General features: G+C 30.4%; 1 long non-coding RNA gene across 1 annotated transcript; it reads right to left on the bottom strand.

Annotated features, from left to right (window-relative positions):
* Positions 1 to 2418: 2418 nt before the first annotated feature.
* Positions 2419 to 3034, bottom strand: LOC136784325 (uncharacterized). Its single transcript, XR_010824405.1, has 3 exons — positions 2887 to 3034; positions 2621 to 2794; positions 2419 to 2529 (listed from the first exon to the last, which is right to left on the bottom strand). It is a non-coding gene; the product is annotated as an uncharacterized lncRNA (long non-coding RNA).
* Positions 3035 to 18350: the final 15316 nt, after the last annotated feature.

The following is an 18350-nucleotide window of genomic DNA, read 5'->3' as shown; positions in this document are numbered from 1 at the left end:
TGAGTAAACCTAAAATCAAATTCATCATTTAAAAATCTCAATTCTTCAAAGAAAATAATATTTTAAAGAAACATGAATCATTCCATTTGTTAATCAACATTTGACTTTTTACCAACATCTGACTTTGCGAAACTTCAGTAACTCCATCAGCTGCTTGGGGTGATACAGGGGCATGACTGGACAAGCAATTCGCAAAGCTTTAAATAAACTACAATCAAGGTTGCCAAGTCCGCCATCTTGAATAGTACTACGCTCTATAGTAAGTGAATTTTGATATAAGGAATGCAGACTGCACAAAGTATACTGCCAGCGGAAATACGTCAGTAGCCATCTTAAATGCAGAACGTAATATATCAAAAATTATATATATTATATTCTCAGCCTGTCACCGTGAACGGCGTGAACGATGACAAATGTTTTTTATACGGAAAAATAAAGTGTAATAAAGAAATAAGGAGTAGTGACAGCTTTGATCTATCTGACAGCTGATGTACTTATGGTATAAGTGAATAAATAAAATAAAAATGCTTTTCCTAAATTGATTTTTAATTTTGATAAAATGGTCAAATGTAGCCATTAATTAATTAGATTTGGTAATAAATACAACAAATGCGTTTTATTATAACAAATGAGTTGAGGTAAAATAAACTCAATGTTTTTATATTAATCTGTTAATAAATGCATTTTTTTATTTATTATTGAGTCCAATAAATTAATGGTTATTAAAAAAAAAATTCCTTGTAATGAAAAAAAAATGAAAAAATTTTAAACTTCACCAAGACTCGAACACGAGCCCACCGCATGACAAACGGCAACCTTACCGCCTGCGCTACAGCGCTCACATGATTTACCAAGAGCAAAACAGCCTTTTAAAGACTGACTACAATTCTTTCACTAACTCGTCATAAACGATCAAGAATTAGCTGTAATAATAAATACATTTATCTACATAGCATTATTGTACTAAATTTATTGTTTTTAATTTGAAGCATACATTTTGCATGAAGATATGATAATTTAAAACCATTCAGTACTCTATATACAAAACTATTCATATGCTCAACAATCATAAATTAATTAAGTAATATTATAATATTTGTTATATGTAGTCGAATAACTATGATAAACCAGCATATGAATAGTTTTGTATTTAAAGTATTGCATGAACATCCTTAAAGTATCGTATCTTCATGTAAAATGTATGCTTCAAATTAAAAACATAATAAATTTAGTGCAATAATGCTGTGGAGATAAATGTATTTATTATTGCAGCTAATTCTTGATCGTTTATGACGAGTTAGTGAAAGAATTGTAGTCAGTCTTTAAAAGGCTGTTTTGCTCTTGGTACATCAAGTGAGCGCTGTAGCGCAGGTGGTAAGGTTGTCGTTTGTCATGCGGTGGGCTCGTGTTCGAGTCTTGGTGAAGTTTAAAATTTTTTCATTTTTTTTTTCATTACAAGGAATTTTTTTTTTAATAACCATTAATTTATTGGACTCAATAATAAATAAAAAAATGCATTTGTTAACAGATTAATATAAAAACATTGAGTTTATTTTACCTCAACTCATTTGTTATAATAAAACGCATTTTCTGTATTTATTACCAAATCTAATTAATTAATGGCTACATTTGACCATTTTATCAATATTACAAATCAATTTAGGAAAAGCATTTTTATTTGCTTTGAGTTTTTAGGTAAACGCAGCACCACTTCACACGGATAACACGTAAAAACGTCACGGTTAGCGGTAGTCGCTCTTCTTCTAAAGCCAATGTTGCCTGAAGTCTAAATCACACCTATGCTCTCCAGGCATAGTTGTGTTTGTACCGCTTCCCTTTAAATTTTCTATACTCCTGCTGGCTAGCGCTTATCTTCATTTTTGTTGCTAAAAGCTTGATTCTGGCATCACTGCCGTGTGGAACTATTAGTTTGCTAATAAAAGCAGAGGCTTAATTTTAAGAGATTGCAACATATAGTAATTAATATAGATACAATTGTAAAAAGAAAACAAAAATTTTATTTTACATATATTAACTTTAAATAAAATCCCACAAAGTATTGTAAAATATCTAACATGTTATATTATATATCTAATCTGTCAGCTTCTTTATTTTAATATTCATCTCAATTATCACAGTTTGATCCTCAGCGATGACACAGTAACCACATTATGGTGAATCTATTCTTTTTTTTTAATGTTCGATCCACATAGCTTCATCCTCAGCAGTGATACAGTAAACACACGTACATTACTATAATTTAATCTGAAACAAAATCCCACAAAGTACTATAAAACATCTTACATTTTATATTATATATCTATTCTGTCATTTTCTTTATTTATTATTGTATTTACCCAAAATGCTGACTCATTTATTTTAATGTCTGTCTCAATTAACACAGTTTGATCCTCATCAGCGATGACACAGAAACAACATTATGGTGAATCTATTCCTTTTGTTTTAATGTTCAATCCACATAGCTCCATTCTCAGCATTGACATAGTAAACACTTTACAATAATTTAATCTGAAACAAAATCCCAAAAAGTACTATATAAAATCTTACATTTGAAATTACAAATGTAATCTGTCAGCTTCTTTATTTGTATCGTATTTACCCAATGTGTTGACTTGTATATTTTAATATTCATCTCAATTAACACAGTTTGATCCTCAGCGATGACACAGTAACCACATTATGGTGAATCTATTCTTTTTTTTTAATGTTCGATCCACATAGCTTCATCCTCAGCAGTGATACAGTAAACACACGTACATTACTATAATTTAATCTGAAACAAAATCCCACAAAGTACTATAAAACATCTTACATTTTATATTATATATCTATTCTGTCATTTTCTTTATTTATTATTGTATTTACCCAAAATGCTGACTCATTTATTTTAATGTCTGTCTCAATTAACACAGTTTGATCCTCATCAGCGATGACACAGAAACAACATTATGGTGAATCTATTCCTTTTGTTTTAATGTTCAATCCACATAGCTCCATTCTCAGCATTGACATAGTAAACACTTTACAATAATTTAATCTGAAACAAAATCCCAAAAAGTACTATATAAAATCTTACATTTGAAATTACAAATGTAATCTGTCAGCTTCTTTATTTGTATCGTATTTACCCAATGTGTTGACTTGTATATTTTAATATTCATCTCAATTAACACAGTTTGATCCTCAGCGATGACACAGTAACCACATTATGGTGAATCTATTATTTTTTTTTAATGTTCGATCCACATAGCTTCATCCTCAGCAGTGATACAGTAAACACACGTACATTACTATAATTTAATCTGAAACAAAATCCCACAAAGTACTATAAAACATCTTACATTTTATATTATATATCTATTCTGTCATTTTCTTTATTTATTATTGTATTTACCCAAAATGCTGACTCATTTATTTTAATGTCTGTCTCAATTAACACAGTTTGATCCTCATCAGCGATGACACAGAAACAACATTATGGTGAATCTATTCCTTTTGTTTTAATGTTCAATCCACATAGCTCCATTCTCAGCATTGACATAGTAAACACTTTACAATAATTTAATCTGAAACAAAATCCCAAAAAGTACTATATAAAATCTTACATTTGAAATTACAAATGTAATCTGTCAGCTTCTTTATTTGTATCGTATTTACCCAATGTGTTGACTTGTATATTTTAATATTCATCTCAATTAACACAGTTTGATCCTCAGCGATGACACAGTAACCATAATATGGTGAATCTATTCCTTTCATTTTAATGTTCAATCCACATAGCTCCATCCTCAGTAGTGACATAGTAAACACATTACTATAATTTAATCTGAAATAAAATCCCAGAAAGTACTATAAAATATCTTACATTTTATATTATATATCTAATTTGTCAGCTTCTTTATTTATTATTGTATTTACCCAGTTTTTTCACTCGTTTATTTTATTATCCGTCTCAATTAACATAGTTTGAATCTCAACGATGACACAATAACCACATTATGTTTAGTCTATTCCTTTATTTTAATTTTGAAAATCTGCATAGCTCCATCCTCAGCACAGTGACATAGTAAACGCATTACTATAATTTAATCTGAAATAAAATCCCACAAAGTACCACAAAATATTTATATCTTACATTTTATATTATAAAATTTATTGTTATACTTATCTAAAATGTTCAGTCCTTTATATACTTTTAAAAATTATTTTTATGTACATTTTACAAATTTCGTCACTTTATTTATTCACTTATACCATCAGTACATCAGCTGTCAGTAAGATTAAAACTGTCACTTTATTTCTTTATATTACTTTATAACTTGTGGTATGTATATACTAACATTTGTCTTGGCTCACGGACCATGCATTATGTATTTTGAAATTAGTAATTAGAAATATCTATATTGCGGTCCCTCTACAGTCTCTACCCTCTGACGTATTTCCGCCGACCAGTAGTATCAGCAGCGACTATAGCGTAGTACCCAAAATAGTACTACGCTATAGGATATGTCGCTTTTGGGTACTACGGTAGTACCGAAAGTACTACACTTGGCAACCTTGACTACAATCAAGCATATAATTAAAGCTGACATTGTCGTTTTGCATACCACATTTCTTTTTAGCACCAATTACTGTCACATTTATGCTGCTAATTCTTGACAAAGGTATAACCTATCGGACAGTTGAAACCCACATCAGTTTAAAGAGAAGAAACAACTAAAACTGTATTTTGTTAATGATTTCAATACCTGGAAGTTTAGCATATGGTTTTCAAATACTTTAACAATTTCTTGCAATTAATATACTCTTGATAATCACCAATGCACATAAATGTTGAAAGTATACTTCTCCTTGGCACAGTGTTGAAAATATATAAATATTAATCTTACTTCATCCAGTCAACTCTATTCACCCCCAATATGATAACCTATCGGACAGTTGAAATCCACATCAATTTAAAGAAAAGAAACAGTTAAATATGTATTTTGTTAATGATTTCAATACTTGGAAGTTTAGCATATGGTTTTCAAATACCTTAACAATTTCTTGCAATTTATGTATACTCTGGATAATCACCGATGCACATAAATGTTGACAGTATACTTCTTCTTGGCAGTGTTAAAAATATATAAATATTAATCTTACTTCATCCAGTCAGCTCTATCCTCAGCAACTCAATCCACGTAGTTTCATCCTCAGCAATCAAGAGACACGGTGTATATTATATTTTAATCTTTCACTCCACACAGCTCGACCCTTAGCAGGCAGATAATAAACACATCACTATTTAATCTGCAATAAAATCACACAAAGTACCAGAAAATATATTACATTTTATATCATAAAATTCATTTTTATACTTATCTAATCTGTTGATTCCTTTATGTAATTAAAAATCCTTTTAATGAGTATAACCTCATCAAATTTAAATAAGAACAGTCTAATCATATTTTTTCATTTATTTATTTCATAATTAGGTTCAAATTGTTTTAAGGTTAATACTGTCAATCTTGCAGCTTAACCTGATTTACCGTAATAAACGAAGTAAAACATATATCTAGGAGATACACACAGACACACTGTTTACGATTGTGTGCAACTATATTTACGTTTACGTCTACTGACGTCACTAAACCTACGTTAAGCAGCCAACTTCAGCCCGAGACATACACTCTGGCTGGAGAAGAAGAAGAAGAAGATTATGAAGGAGAAGAATCTCAATTTTCGATATATATATACAGGGTGAGGCACTTAAGCCGCCCCAGAATATGGATGCAGAAAGGCGCGTATCTCTTCACCTATAAAAGATATTCAATTTTTGCATACAACCTTTCTGAAAGCAAATAACAAGAGGCTTCGAAAATGTCCTATGGAAAAATTGAATATCTGTTATAGTTAAAGAGATACACCTCTTTCGGCATTCGTATTCTGGGGCGGCTTAAGTGCCTCACCCTGTATAGCTAACTCAGTACAGTTGGGTGCAGAAATCTTGCGTCAGGCGAGGGGTACTAGGGAACTGAGGAGAGAGGGGTTATCTAGGGAATTATTGTCGGCACCGTAGAATTCTAGTGTTGTCCTTCTCTTTCACAGTTGCGCCATGTTGACAAATTTTAGTATCTGTCAAATTAACTGGATTAACCTCAATTAACCTGTTATCGAAGCTTTGAAGAAGATTGACAATTTTTTAAAATTGAAATAATGACAACGATAGGAAAGACAAATAAATAATGCAAAGGAAGAAGATATTAGATGAGTATTAATTATAATAAAGAATTGTAAAAGTAATTGTAAATTGTAAAGGAAATATGCTTTGTGGTTATTTAACTTTTGTTACAGGGATTAAAACTTCTTTCTGACAAGACGATTATTAGAAAGCAGTATTTTTCTCCTGTTTAATGGAAAAATTTCTATTATTGAGTACTCTGACGTGGCGCAGTCATCCTAACACTTTCAAACTACATATAATATTGAAAGTGGTAACGTCTACCTGTCAAAAGGAAAAGAAGTTTTATTATAAGTTCATAATAATAAGGTAATTTATTTTTTATTGTTTTTAGTGGTTGAATTTTGTTAAATTATAATATAAAATTTACATATATTTATATCATACAGCATATATATTATAATAATTTTTTTTTATTTTTTTAGATTCATGTGCATGAGGAAATGCTTTTACGCATACCCTAGCCTTGGCAGACTAGGAGTATGTGGAAAGACCCCATTAAAGGTCAAGACTCTCCTGGAGGGAGTGGTTTTTTGGTTGTCTTGAGAGAGACATCCTCAACCAAGCCGCCACCTCCAGGAATACCCACTAAAACCCCCTGCACCATCTGAAAGTAGGAAACCAACAAGAAACATTACGATTAATAATGTGTAAGCTCGTTGGACTCATGCTAATATTTTAAAGCATACCCATTTGTTGTGATGACCTCATGGAGTCGACATGGCACAGAAAGAACTAAATGCTTTGCTACACTTTCTAATCCGTCAATTAATAGTAGATATATGAATTTGCAGAGCTGTTCGGCAATATTTTCTAAATTTTTTCCTTATTTCTACAAGCAGTAGCCTTTCTCCTTTTAATTAATATTTAATGATTATCTGACATGTTTTATCTTGATTTTTTTGAGAAACACTTATAAAACTTTCTACAATGTTTAAGCAAATCAAATGACAGACTAATATGAGTGATTATTATAATTATTGTTATAAGAAAATAAAATTACAAACTGCTTGCTTTATTCACTTGTTTTTTTGTTTAACCTTATTATAAAACTCCTTAACTGCTTTTGGAAAAATTCAGTGCAAAATATGTGTGATAACAGTATAAATTTAATTAAAAGGGGAAAGGCAATTGGTTTGTGGGAGGCAGGAAAAAGCTCCGAACATATTGCTGAACAGCTACAGGTTCATAGATCTACCATTAACAGGTGGATCAAAAAGTATGGTGAAGAGGGATATGAAGGTCTAATGGATAAAAGAAGTAATAATAAAAGGCCTAGGAAAACAACTCAAGAACAAAACAGGCATATTGTGAGTGTCATGAACGAGGATCCGTTTCGACCTTCGTCTACTGTGCTAAACGAATTGGATGTTAATATATCCCGATGGACTGTGCGAAGAAGATTAAACGAGGCAGGAATTCATTGCCACCCTGCAGCACATAAAATTAAATTGAGCGACCAACATCGACAGCAAAGAATAGGATTTGCCTTAGAATATCTGTCTAAAAACGAAACTTTCTGGGAAGATGTCATCTGGACAGATGAAAAAGTTTTTCAGTCCAGCGAAGATGGCAGGATACATGTTTGGCGACCGGTTAAAACAAGATATGAAGACAGATATGTGTTACCTATGAATCGAAGTAACCGAATAAGTGTAGCTTATTGGGGATGGATGTCCAAACATGGTGTAGGTGATCTAGTTGAAATAGATACCAAAATGAACTCGATTGTGTACACAAACATGTTAGAAAACTATATGCTTCCAAGTGTACGAAGAAGATATCCGATTGAGGATGTACCCACCATCAAGTTCATCCAAGACAATTCCAGTGTACATACATCCAATATAACAAGACAGTGGTTTGCTAAGCATCCAGACATTGAAAGAATTAATTGGCCAGCCAAATCACCAGATTTAAATCTGATTGAAAACATTTGGGGAATTATTGTTAAACGCTGGAGGCCAGAAAATGAAAGATCAAAAGAAGCACTGAAAGCGCATGTAACAAGAATGTGGGACGAGCTTTCAAATCAGCCACATATATGTGAAAATTTAGTTCTTTCTGTGCCATGTCGACTCCATGAGGTCATCACAACAAATGGGTATGCTTTAAAATATTAGCATGAGTCCAACGAGCTTACACATTATTAATCGTAATGTTTCTTGTTGGTTTCCTACTTTCAGATGGTGCAGGGGGTTTTAGTGGGTATTCCTGGAGGTGGCGGCTTGGTTGAGGATGTCTCTCTCAAGACAACCAAAAAACCACTCCCTCCAGGAGAGTCTTGACCTTTAATGGGGTCTTTCCACATACTCCTAGTCTGCCAAGGCTAGGGTATGCGTAAAAGCATTTCCTCATGCACTTGAATCTAAAAAAATAAAAAAAAATTATTATAATATATATGCTGTATGATATAAATATATGTAAATTTTATATTATAATTTAACAAAATTCAACCACTAAAAACAATAAAAAATAAATGACCTTATTATTATGAACTTATAATAAAACTTCTTTTCCTTTTGACAGGTAGACGTTACCACTTTCAATATTATATGTAGTTTGAAAGTGTTAGGATGACTGCGCCACGTCAGAGTACTCAATAATAGAAATTTTTCCATTAAACAGGAGAAAAATACTGCTTTCTAATAATTGTCTTGTCAGAAAAAAGTTTTAATCCCTGTAACAAAAGTTAAATAACCACAAAGCATATTTCCTTTACAATTTACAATTACTTTTACAATTCTTTATTATAATTAATACTCATCTGATATCTTCTTCCTTTGCATTATTTATTTGTCTTTCCTATCGTTGTCATTATTTCAATTTTAAAAAATTGTCAATCTTCTTCAAAGCTTCGATAACAGGTTAATTGAGGTTAATCCAGTTAATTTGACAGATACTAAAATTTGTCAACATGGCGCAACTGTGAAAGAGAAGGACAACACTAGAATTCTACGGTGCCGACAATAATTCCCTAGATAACCCCTCTCTCCTCAGTTCCCTAGTACCCCTCGCCTGACGCAAGATTTCTGCACCCAACTGTATAAGATCTCTGGATTGCATGAACCGTTTTTAATGTTCATGGTTTTAAATGAAAGCTTGTTCCAAACTAGTTTAAGGAAAGCTTTACTTAAATCATGACAGTGGATCATTCACGGAAATAAATCGGTTTGAAAAATGAGGCGGCCAAACCTACTGTATAAGTAAATGGTAGTGCTCGGCGGTATAGACATGTCATTATCTACTTTTATATGTACTTGCCGTCGAGACACTACCGTGTCTCTTGATACCACAGAATATCATTGAAGCCTCAGTTTCTTAGAAATTCTGCTGTCAATTTCCTACTTTTATCTACTGTATGCCTGTAATATGAAAAATAATAAATTGGTAGTATTTTCAAAATTATAAGCATCTAGATGTTTTGGTCATAATATTTGTAAACTAATTAGCCTCATATTCTAAAGAATTTCAGTCCAAACTGAGTTAGAAGCGTTAGAAGTGCTTTATTTGTTAGGATTTGGCATTAAATTTACTCCTTTTTTCATATTGTTTTGACCTCTAGGTCTCAACATCACCATTGAGTTCTGATATATCTTCTGCCAAACCAAGATCATTTTTATCTTCCTCTGAGCATTCTGTATCAGGAAATACCAAAGAGAATATCATTGCAGGCTCAGTTTCTAAGAAATTCTGCTGTCAATTTCCTACTTTTATCTACCGTATGCCTATAATATGAAAAATGATAAATTGGTAGTATTTTCATAATTATAAGCTTCCAGATGTTCTGGTCATAATATTTGTAAACTATCAGCCTCATATTCTAAAGAATTTCAGTCCAAACTGATTGCAAGTTCTTCTTTTCTCAAAATTTTACTTTAAATTTACTCCTTTTTTCATATTATTATATACTCCAGGTCTCAACATCACCAAAGAGTTCTGACATATCCTCTGCCAAACTAAGATCATTTTTATCTTCCTCTAGCATTCTGTATCAGGAAATACCACAGATAAGATGATTGAAGCCTCTAGTTCATAAATATTCTGCTGCCAATTTCCTATTTTCATCCACTGTATTCCTGCAATTTAGAAATTTATAATCTTACACGACAAATTGATCAGTTTGTAAACTGATATATATCTTAAGATTGTTCAAATGAAGTAATATTTTTATTTAATCTAATTAATTGTTACAAAGCATTCAATATTTGTTCTTGACATATATATTATATCTTTGTTTCTTTTGTAAAATGTACTATCATATAATTAGCTCAAATCCAAGTACTGGTCAACTTGTATTCTACGTAAATAATATTTTTTTGGAATTTCACATCATCCAAATAAGCATTTTTTTTACCTTAATTTAATCTGAAACCTATTAAACAGTTGATATCCTCATCAGTTTAAAGAAAATAAATAGCTAAACATGTATTTTGTTAATGATTTCAGTACCTGGAAATTTAGCATATGATTTTCAAATACCTTAACAATTTCTTACAATCTTGGCAATCACCGATGCACATAAATATTGAAAGTATACTTCTCCTTGGCACAGTGTTGAAAATTAATCTTACTTCATCCCGTCAGCTGTATCCTCAGCAATGATACAATAAACACATCACAATAATTTAATCTGAAATAAAATTCCACAAAGTACCACAAAATATATTACATTTAATATTATAAAATTCATTGTTATGCTTATCTAATTTGTTGATTCCTTTCTGTAAAAAATTCGTTTAATGAGTATAACCTCATCGGATTCAAATAGGAACAATCACCATAGATATCTATTACACTAACCAAACATTTCTTAGATTTGAAATAAATGAATTCCTATTTGTCTGTTAATTAATGCTGAAATATCAAGAAGTATAGTCGAAACATAATGTACAGTAAAAATTGTAATTTTATATTCGCATTGGATGCCAATCTTTGTATGTATTTATTCAGTCTGTGTTAGAACTGAGTTTTTCTCTTCAAAAATTCGTAGTTTTTTAAAAGTCATTTTAATCTTTAATATATACTTCACAAATTCACTGTTTCGATTTTTTAAAGTAATGTTCAATGTAATTACCAGTCTGTATTACTTTTTGTTTAGTATAGTTATTTAAATGGAAAAATAAAAGTTTTATTTGTTTTCGTAAAATAATCGAAAAATCGAAACAGTGAATTTGTAGAGTACATATATTAAAGATTAAAATGACTTTTAAAAACTACAAATTTTTGAAGAGAAAAACTAAGTTCTAAAAGAGAATGAATAAATATAGATGACAAATTGACATTTGATGCGAGAATAAAAGTGACAAATTTTGTTATATATTGTGTTTGGACTATTTGATATTTCTGGATTAATTATTTAAATGGAAAACAGGAAATCATTTATTTCAAACTTACCACATGTCTGACTAGTGCAGTACCTACCTGGAGTGATAACTGTTTTAAATCAATGTTATAATTTCTTTAAAAATGACTATTATATTAAAAAATGTTATGTTTTCATATAACTAACACATAAGCGATTTTCATATAATTTCGTATGCATTTTCATAGTTTCTTCAAAACAAATAGTATTACATTAATTATTATATTTATAAATTTCATTTGTCTCACATACATATATACTGTTTTAAGACACTTTAAAATGTAATAATTAATTAGTTTTCCGAAAAATGAAAAATAAAAAAATTGATACATATAATTCATTTGTTTTTTCAGAAATAAATGAGTTAATTTTAGATTAGAATAGTTGAGGAAAATTATATAAAAATTTAGAATGGTGCTGATAATTTCTTAGGCTGTTTTCTCAACTTTTCCAATTTATAGAATTGGCTCATTTATTTTTGTAATCTTTAAATGCAAACACACACGCACGTATACATATATTACAATTCCCTTACAAGAAGATAGAACATATACGTTTATATTATGCAACAAATAAAAGGAATTTTATATAACATATCTATATATCCTACATTACAGCAATGTAACATTGCGCTGTATATCATACGTATCTGATCCAGTTGATTGATGCTGAAGTAGAGCTGTACCAGTATGTTACAATTATCTATACAAGCAGTATTACATGAAATTTTCTATACTGTAGCATATACAGATATGTTATATAACATGGTTCACTGGGAATATATTGGATTATTCTTCCAACAAATTGCATTCTTTCCCGATTCCTTCATTTACTGTCTGATTGAAGCTTATATAATGATAGATTACAACTTATGACTATTATTGAAAGATTTAAGTCAATACAGAACTTGATATCTAAAAAGAAATTATTATAATGTAGTAACTTTCGTATAATCTATAAAAATATATAAATATAATTAATGAAATACTTATCTGGATAATACTGTAACATCCTTGTGAAGCAAATCAGTCCTTAATATATTCAATCTATCATCATCTTGTTACTAAGTGTCCGCAAAGTTTGGGCTTGACTTTTCAACTAATCTACCAACTTTACACTTCCAAAAAATAAACTCTTAATATTCACTAAGCAATTTGCTACGATTATTGTTTCATCGAATAAGCAGTACTACAAATAGGCACTAATTAAAGCCATTGAACTCTTGGTTATCTGCAAAGCTATGATGCATATAAAACAGTCAACATGTCGATCAAAATGATACTACAAAAAATTTATTGGGTTTAGAGATCAATAAATACAGACAAGTTAATAGCTTTTAAAACAGTCAGTAAATCGTTTCATTAGTAAGACAGTGTATAAGGAGTCAAATGATTCTACTAGTTCGGGAGCTCTATTTAAAACAAAAAAATTATTTATGGAATATTTTTAGACCTATTAAATAATAGTATATGGCAAATATTTTTTTGATAAACAGTATATATAAAATATTCACTTCTAAATATAATCACTCAAACTAGATTGAATAATTTAAGCTTATAATTATACCAATCATTAAATACATAATGATATTTAATGTTAGTGAAGAGTCGGCTTTGCAATGTGCAGATTCCTATCTCAACATTTCACTTTACACTTTACTTATTTTAAATTGGACTTTTGTTGTGCCAGCTTTCATTGTTAGTAATCCATTTGGTTGTCGTCAAATTGAAATTGAACTTATAATTGATGTAGCAATAAGAAATTTATATCTGAAATTAAATCATCACAAAGTATTAACTCTTTCTATAATAATCAAATGATAATGCAAATTATGAATCTCTTAACTTAATAAAGACAATAGACCCGTTTAATTCTCCTTTCTCTTATTTTCTTGGCATATTTATCAAAATGCAATATAACAGAAATGTAAATAGCTGATATTTCAATGTAATATATGATCCTTGCTACCAAGAAGCTAGAATAACCATTCTCAAGTGTTTTAAAATAACTTCACTTTACAAATACTTATACAGGGTCTTTTCCTAACGGCGGGACATAGGAAGATCGTGTTAGTTGACTATAGCACTCGGAATGATGGAATCTGAGACCGCTGATTGGTCAATTTCATGTAGTGCCAACCTAAAATAGGTCACTACCAACAGTTTGGTACGAGAAATGAGACCCATACGCCATTTTGGTGTGAATGAGTGTTTTCATACTCATCGTAAACAGAGAGAAGTGTAAAACGAAGAACTGTCAAAAATAAAGAGGTTATCTGTCAAACGAAAACAGTAAAGCCAGTGATAATAATGTAGTGTGTGGTGTTTTGGTATTATTTGCTGATGAATTGATTGATTCAAACGTTAAATTAACAGCAATAAAATCTCTTGTTGGAATCAAGCTTGGTGTTACATCGTAAATGTTCTCTAAAACTTACCAAAGAGTTGACAAAATTTGTTTTGAATATAGAGAGAATACAGTGGTTGAGAATAGTCATTCGATGATTGAGCCATTAATCAAATTATTACAATAATAAAAAACCTTATTTTAAGCAAATTGTAGTGCTTGAAAAATTGTTGCTAATTATAATTTACTTTATTATAGGTACTTAAAGTGTGATGCTATGACTGCAAGATTAGCCCAATTAGTTAACTGTGGAAGATTAAAAATTATACTTGAGTATTATAAGATTTTATGTCGCTGGATGGAAGATACACACAACTATGTTGTAAAGAACGTTAGCTGTAACGAGGCCTTAAAATCTCTGTTAATAAAATCAGAGTTGAAAATTTGTATACTATTAATAAGGTAATCGCATCAAAATAAAAGTTATAAGTTTTATAATAGGACTAGCCTATTTCATTTTTATAATATTCTTTATTATTCTTTGTTTTTAGTGAACTATATTTGCATTTAGCAGCAAGGATCATACGTGTTAAAAAAATTAATAAATTTTTGTCCAACGCAATTGGTTTAATGGATGTAAAAATAATAATTTTGTTATAGGTACTCATATATCACTTAATATAATTGATTTCTTAATTGTTTTTCTAATTTTTATAAAAATAATTGAATTTTATATAGGGTCTATGCAAACAATTCAAACGTTAAACTGCAATTTGAATTCCAAAAAGCTGAAAGTGCTAGGTATGATGTTAAAATGCGATCATCCAGAAGAAATTTCTACAAGTGGAACAGATGCAATACAATTTGCACCTCGTGTTTACACAGTTCACAGTGACCGGTCTTATTATCAATTAGGAGTAAGCACACACATACACACACACACACACACATACATTTATATATTTACAACCAGAACTTCTAATGCTATATTTAATTTTTAAATAATGAATTTGTATACAATATGCCTCTATAGTAAATACATAGAAGTTGTTTTAAAACGAATTTTGATTTTTAGGATGTAGAAGGCATAATAACTTTTATATATTCCTGCCAACAATATGCTGTTTTCCCATGCATTATATATTTAATAGCTTATTGCATTTTACTTTATGGAATTTTACAGAAAGAAAGCATGTGCTTGATGTATCTGTTTAAGAGATGTTAATATGTTAAAGAATTTTAATGTATTCTAAACAATTTTTTTTTGTCGGTAAATTAACTTAAGAAGCCTGATTTATTAAATATGCGTTTTTATATAAATAAGTGTTATTGTTCATATAAAACACACATATTATACTTTATTAGTAATTTCTAAATTAATATAATTTTAATGAAAACGAACAGATCATTTGGAAACACGTAAATACATAAATTATTCTTATTTACAAGTATTGTTCAAATACACCTCCAGCAACTGCAGAATAGAATTCTAGCCTTTTTTCAAAGCCTTCTAAAACATTTTGCAGTTGCTGAGGTGTTATCCTTTCGCATCGTGCAACAATTGTTTGTCTTAAATCCTCGAGGTTTTCTATTTCAATACCACTATAAATGGAATCTTTTAACATTCCCCATATCCCAAAATCAAGGGGTGAAAGGTCCGGCGATCTTGGAGGCCATTCAATAGGGCCTTTCTTTCCGATCCACCTTCCTGGATACTTGGTGTGCAAATATTCTACAACGTTTCTTGCTGTATGGGGAGGAGCGCCGTCTTGTTGGAACATTATAGGCCTCTGTAAGGTAAACAGAAATTAAACAATCATTTTAAAATTTATTTAGTAATATTATGTTAGCTTAAATATTTTAAAAGTAAAATTACATTTGCCGCTATCATTCGGAGCCTAGGGTCTACTTCATCTCTCAGCATTTGCAAGTATTTGTCAGCATTCAAATTCCCGTCAATAAATATTGGGCCAATTATGTTATCTCCCAATATGCCAAGCCAAACATTTAATTTTTTCTGATATTGGCTGTGAGATTCTATACATTCGTGTGGGTTTTCTTGAGCCCAAAATCTGGTATTCTGTTTATTCGGCGATTTTACCAGTACGAAAGTAGACTCGTCTGAGAATACTATATTTTGCAGCAAAATAGACTTATCATCTATTTTTTCCATCATCGTCTTACAAAATTCCAATCTCTTTGTATAATCTGTCTCCTTTAGCTCCTGACAGTTGAAAATCTGGTATGCATGAAATTTTTCCTTTTTTAAAATTTTGTGCACGGAAGATACGGAGACTCCGATTTCTCTGCTCATATCGATAAGTGATTGGCAAGGATTATTAACAGCAGAATTTTTAATAGTATTCCTTACATACTCGGATAATGCTCTTGTCGATCGTTTATACCTAAAGTGGCTGCAATCAAGGCAGCCTGTATCTTCAAATTTTTGAATAACTCGATGAATTGTACTCTTAGAAAATGCTGGTCGGTTAGGAAATTCCCTTTCAAACAATTCCATTATTTTATTCAAGGAGGTGCCACTATAGTACCATTTTACTATTGCAATTTTTTCTTTCACATTCATTTTTTATCAATGGAAAAATTGATTAAAAATTTGTTTACACGATGGAAGAAAAAATGTAATAAATTTCTAGTTTTTACGTGTTAAAATTAGAACCAAAGCAATAATTATCGAATATTTTTCACAATTTTATGAATTTATTCAATAAATCAATGAAATGCTGCAGTAGTACTAAATTGCTTAAACAAATGAAGTTGCTACTGCAGCATTTCATTGATTTATTGAATAAATTCATAAAATTGTGAAAAATATTCGATAATTATTGCTTTGGTTCTAATTTTAACACGTAAAAACTAGAAATTTATTACATTTTTTCTTCCATCGTGTAAACAAATTTTTAATCAATTTTTCCATTGATAAAAAATGAATGTGAAAGAAAAAATTGCAATAGTAAAATGGTACTATAGTGGCACCTCCTTGAATAAAATAATGGAATTGTTTGAAAGGGAATTTCCTAACCGACCAGCATTTTCTAAGAGTACAATTCATCGAGTTATTCAAAAATTTGAAGATACAGGCTGCCTTGATTGCAGCCACTTTAGGTATAAACGATCGACAAGAGCATTATCCGAGTATGTAAGGAATACTATTAAAAATTCTGCTGTTAATAATCCTTGCCAATCACTTATCGATATGAGCAGAGAAATCGGAGTCTCCGTATCTTCCGTGCACAAAATTTTAAAAAAGGAAAAATTTCATGCATACAAGATTTTCAACTGTCAGGAGCTAAAGGAGACAGATTATACAAAGAGATTGGAATTTTGTAAGACGATGATGGAAAAAATAGATGATAAGTCTATTTTGCTGCAAAATATAGTATTCTTAGACGAGTCTACTTTCGTACTGGTAAAATCGCCGAATAAACAGAATACCAGATTTTGGGCTCAAGAAAACCCACACGAATGTATAGAATCTCACAGCCAATATCAGCAAAAATTAAATGTTTGGCTTGGCATATTGGGAGATAACATAATTGGCCCAATATTTATTGACGGGAATTTGAATGCTGACAAATACTTGCAAATGCTGAGAGAAGAAGTAGACCCTAGGCTCCGAATGATAGCGGCAAATGTAATTTTACTTTTAAAATATTTAAGCTAACATAATATTACTAAATAAATTTTAAAATGATTGTTTAATTTCTGTTTACCTTACAGAGGCCTATAATGTTCCAACAAGACGGCGCTCCTCCCCATACAGCAAGAAACGTTGTAGAATATTTGCACACCAAGTATCCAGGAAGGTGGATCGGAAAGAAAGGCCCTATTGAATGGCCTCCAAGATCGCCGGACCTTTCACCCCTTGATTTTGGGATATGGGGAATGTTAAAAGATTCCATTTATAGTGGTATTGAAATAGAAAACCTCGAGGATTTAAGACAAACAATTGTTGCACGATGCGAAAGGATAACACCTCAGCAACTGCAAAATGTTTTAGAAGGCTTTGAAAAAAGGCTAGAATTCTGTTCTGCAGTTGCTGGAGGTGTATTTGAACAATACTTGTAAATAAGAATAATTTATGTATTTACGTGTTTCCAAATGATCTGTTCGTTTTCATTAAAATTATATTAATTTAGAAATTACTAATAAAGTATAATATGTGTGTTTTATATGAACAATAACACTTATTTATATAAAAACGCATATTTAATAAATCAGGCTTCTTAAGTTAATTTACCGACAAAAAAAAATTGTTTAGAATACATTAAAATTCTTTAACATATTAACATCTCTTAAACAGATACATCAAGCACATGCTTTCTTTCTGTAAAATTCCATAAAGTAAAATGCAATAAGCTATTAAATATATAATGC

Source organism: Prorops nasuta, unplaced genomic scaffold (assembly GCF_024137725.1).
Source record: "Prorops nasuta isolate Cenicafe-Biocafe unplaced genomic scaffold, Cenicafe_Pnas_1.2 PNAS00051, whole genome shotgun sequence".
NCBI lineage: Eukaryota > Metazoa > Arthropoda > Insecta > Hymenoptera > Bethylidae > Prorops > Prorops nasuta.
Note: the sequence above shows the minus strand (reverse complement) of the source record. Positions and strands in the feature narration are given on the sequence as shown.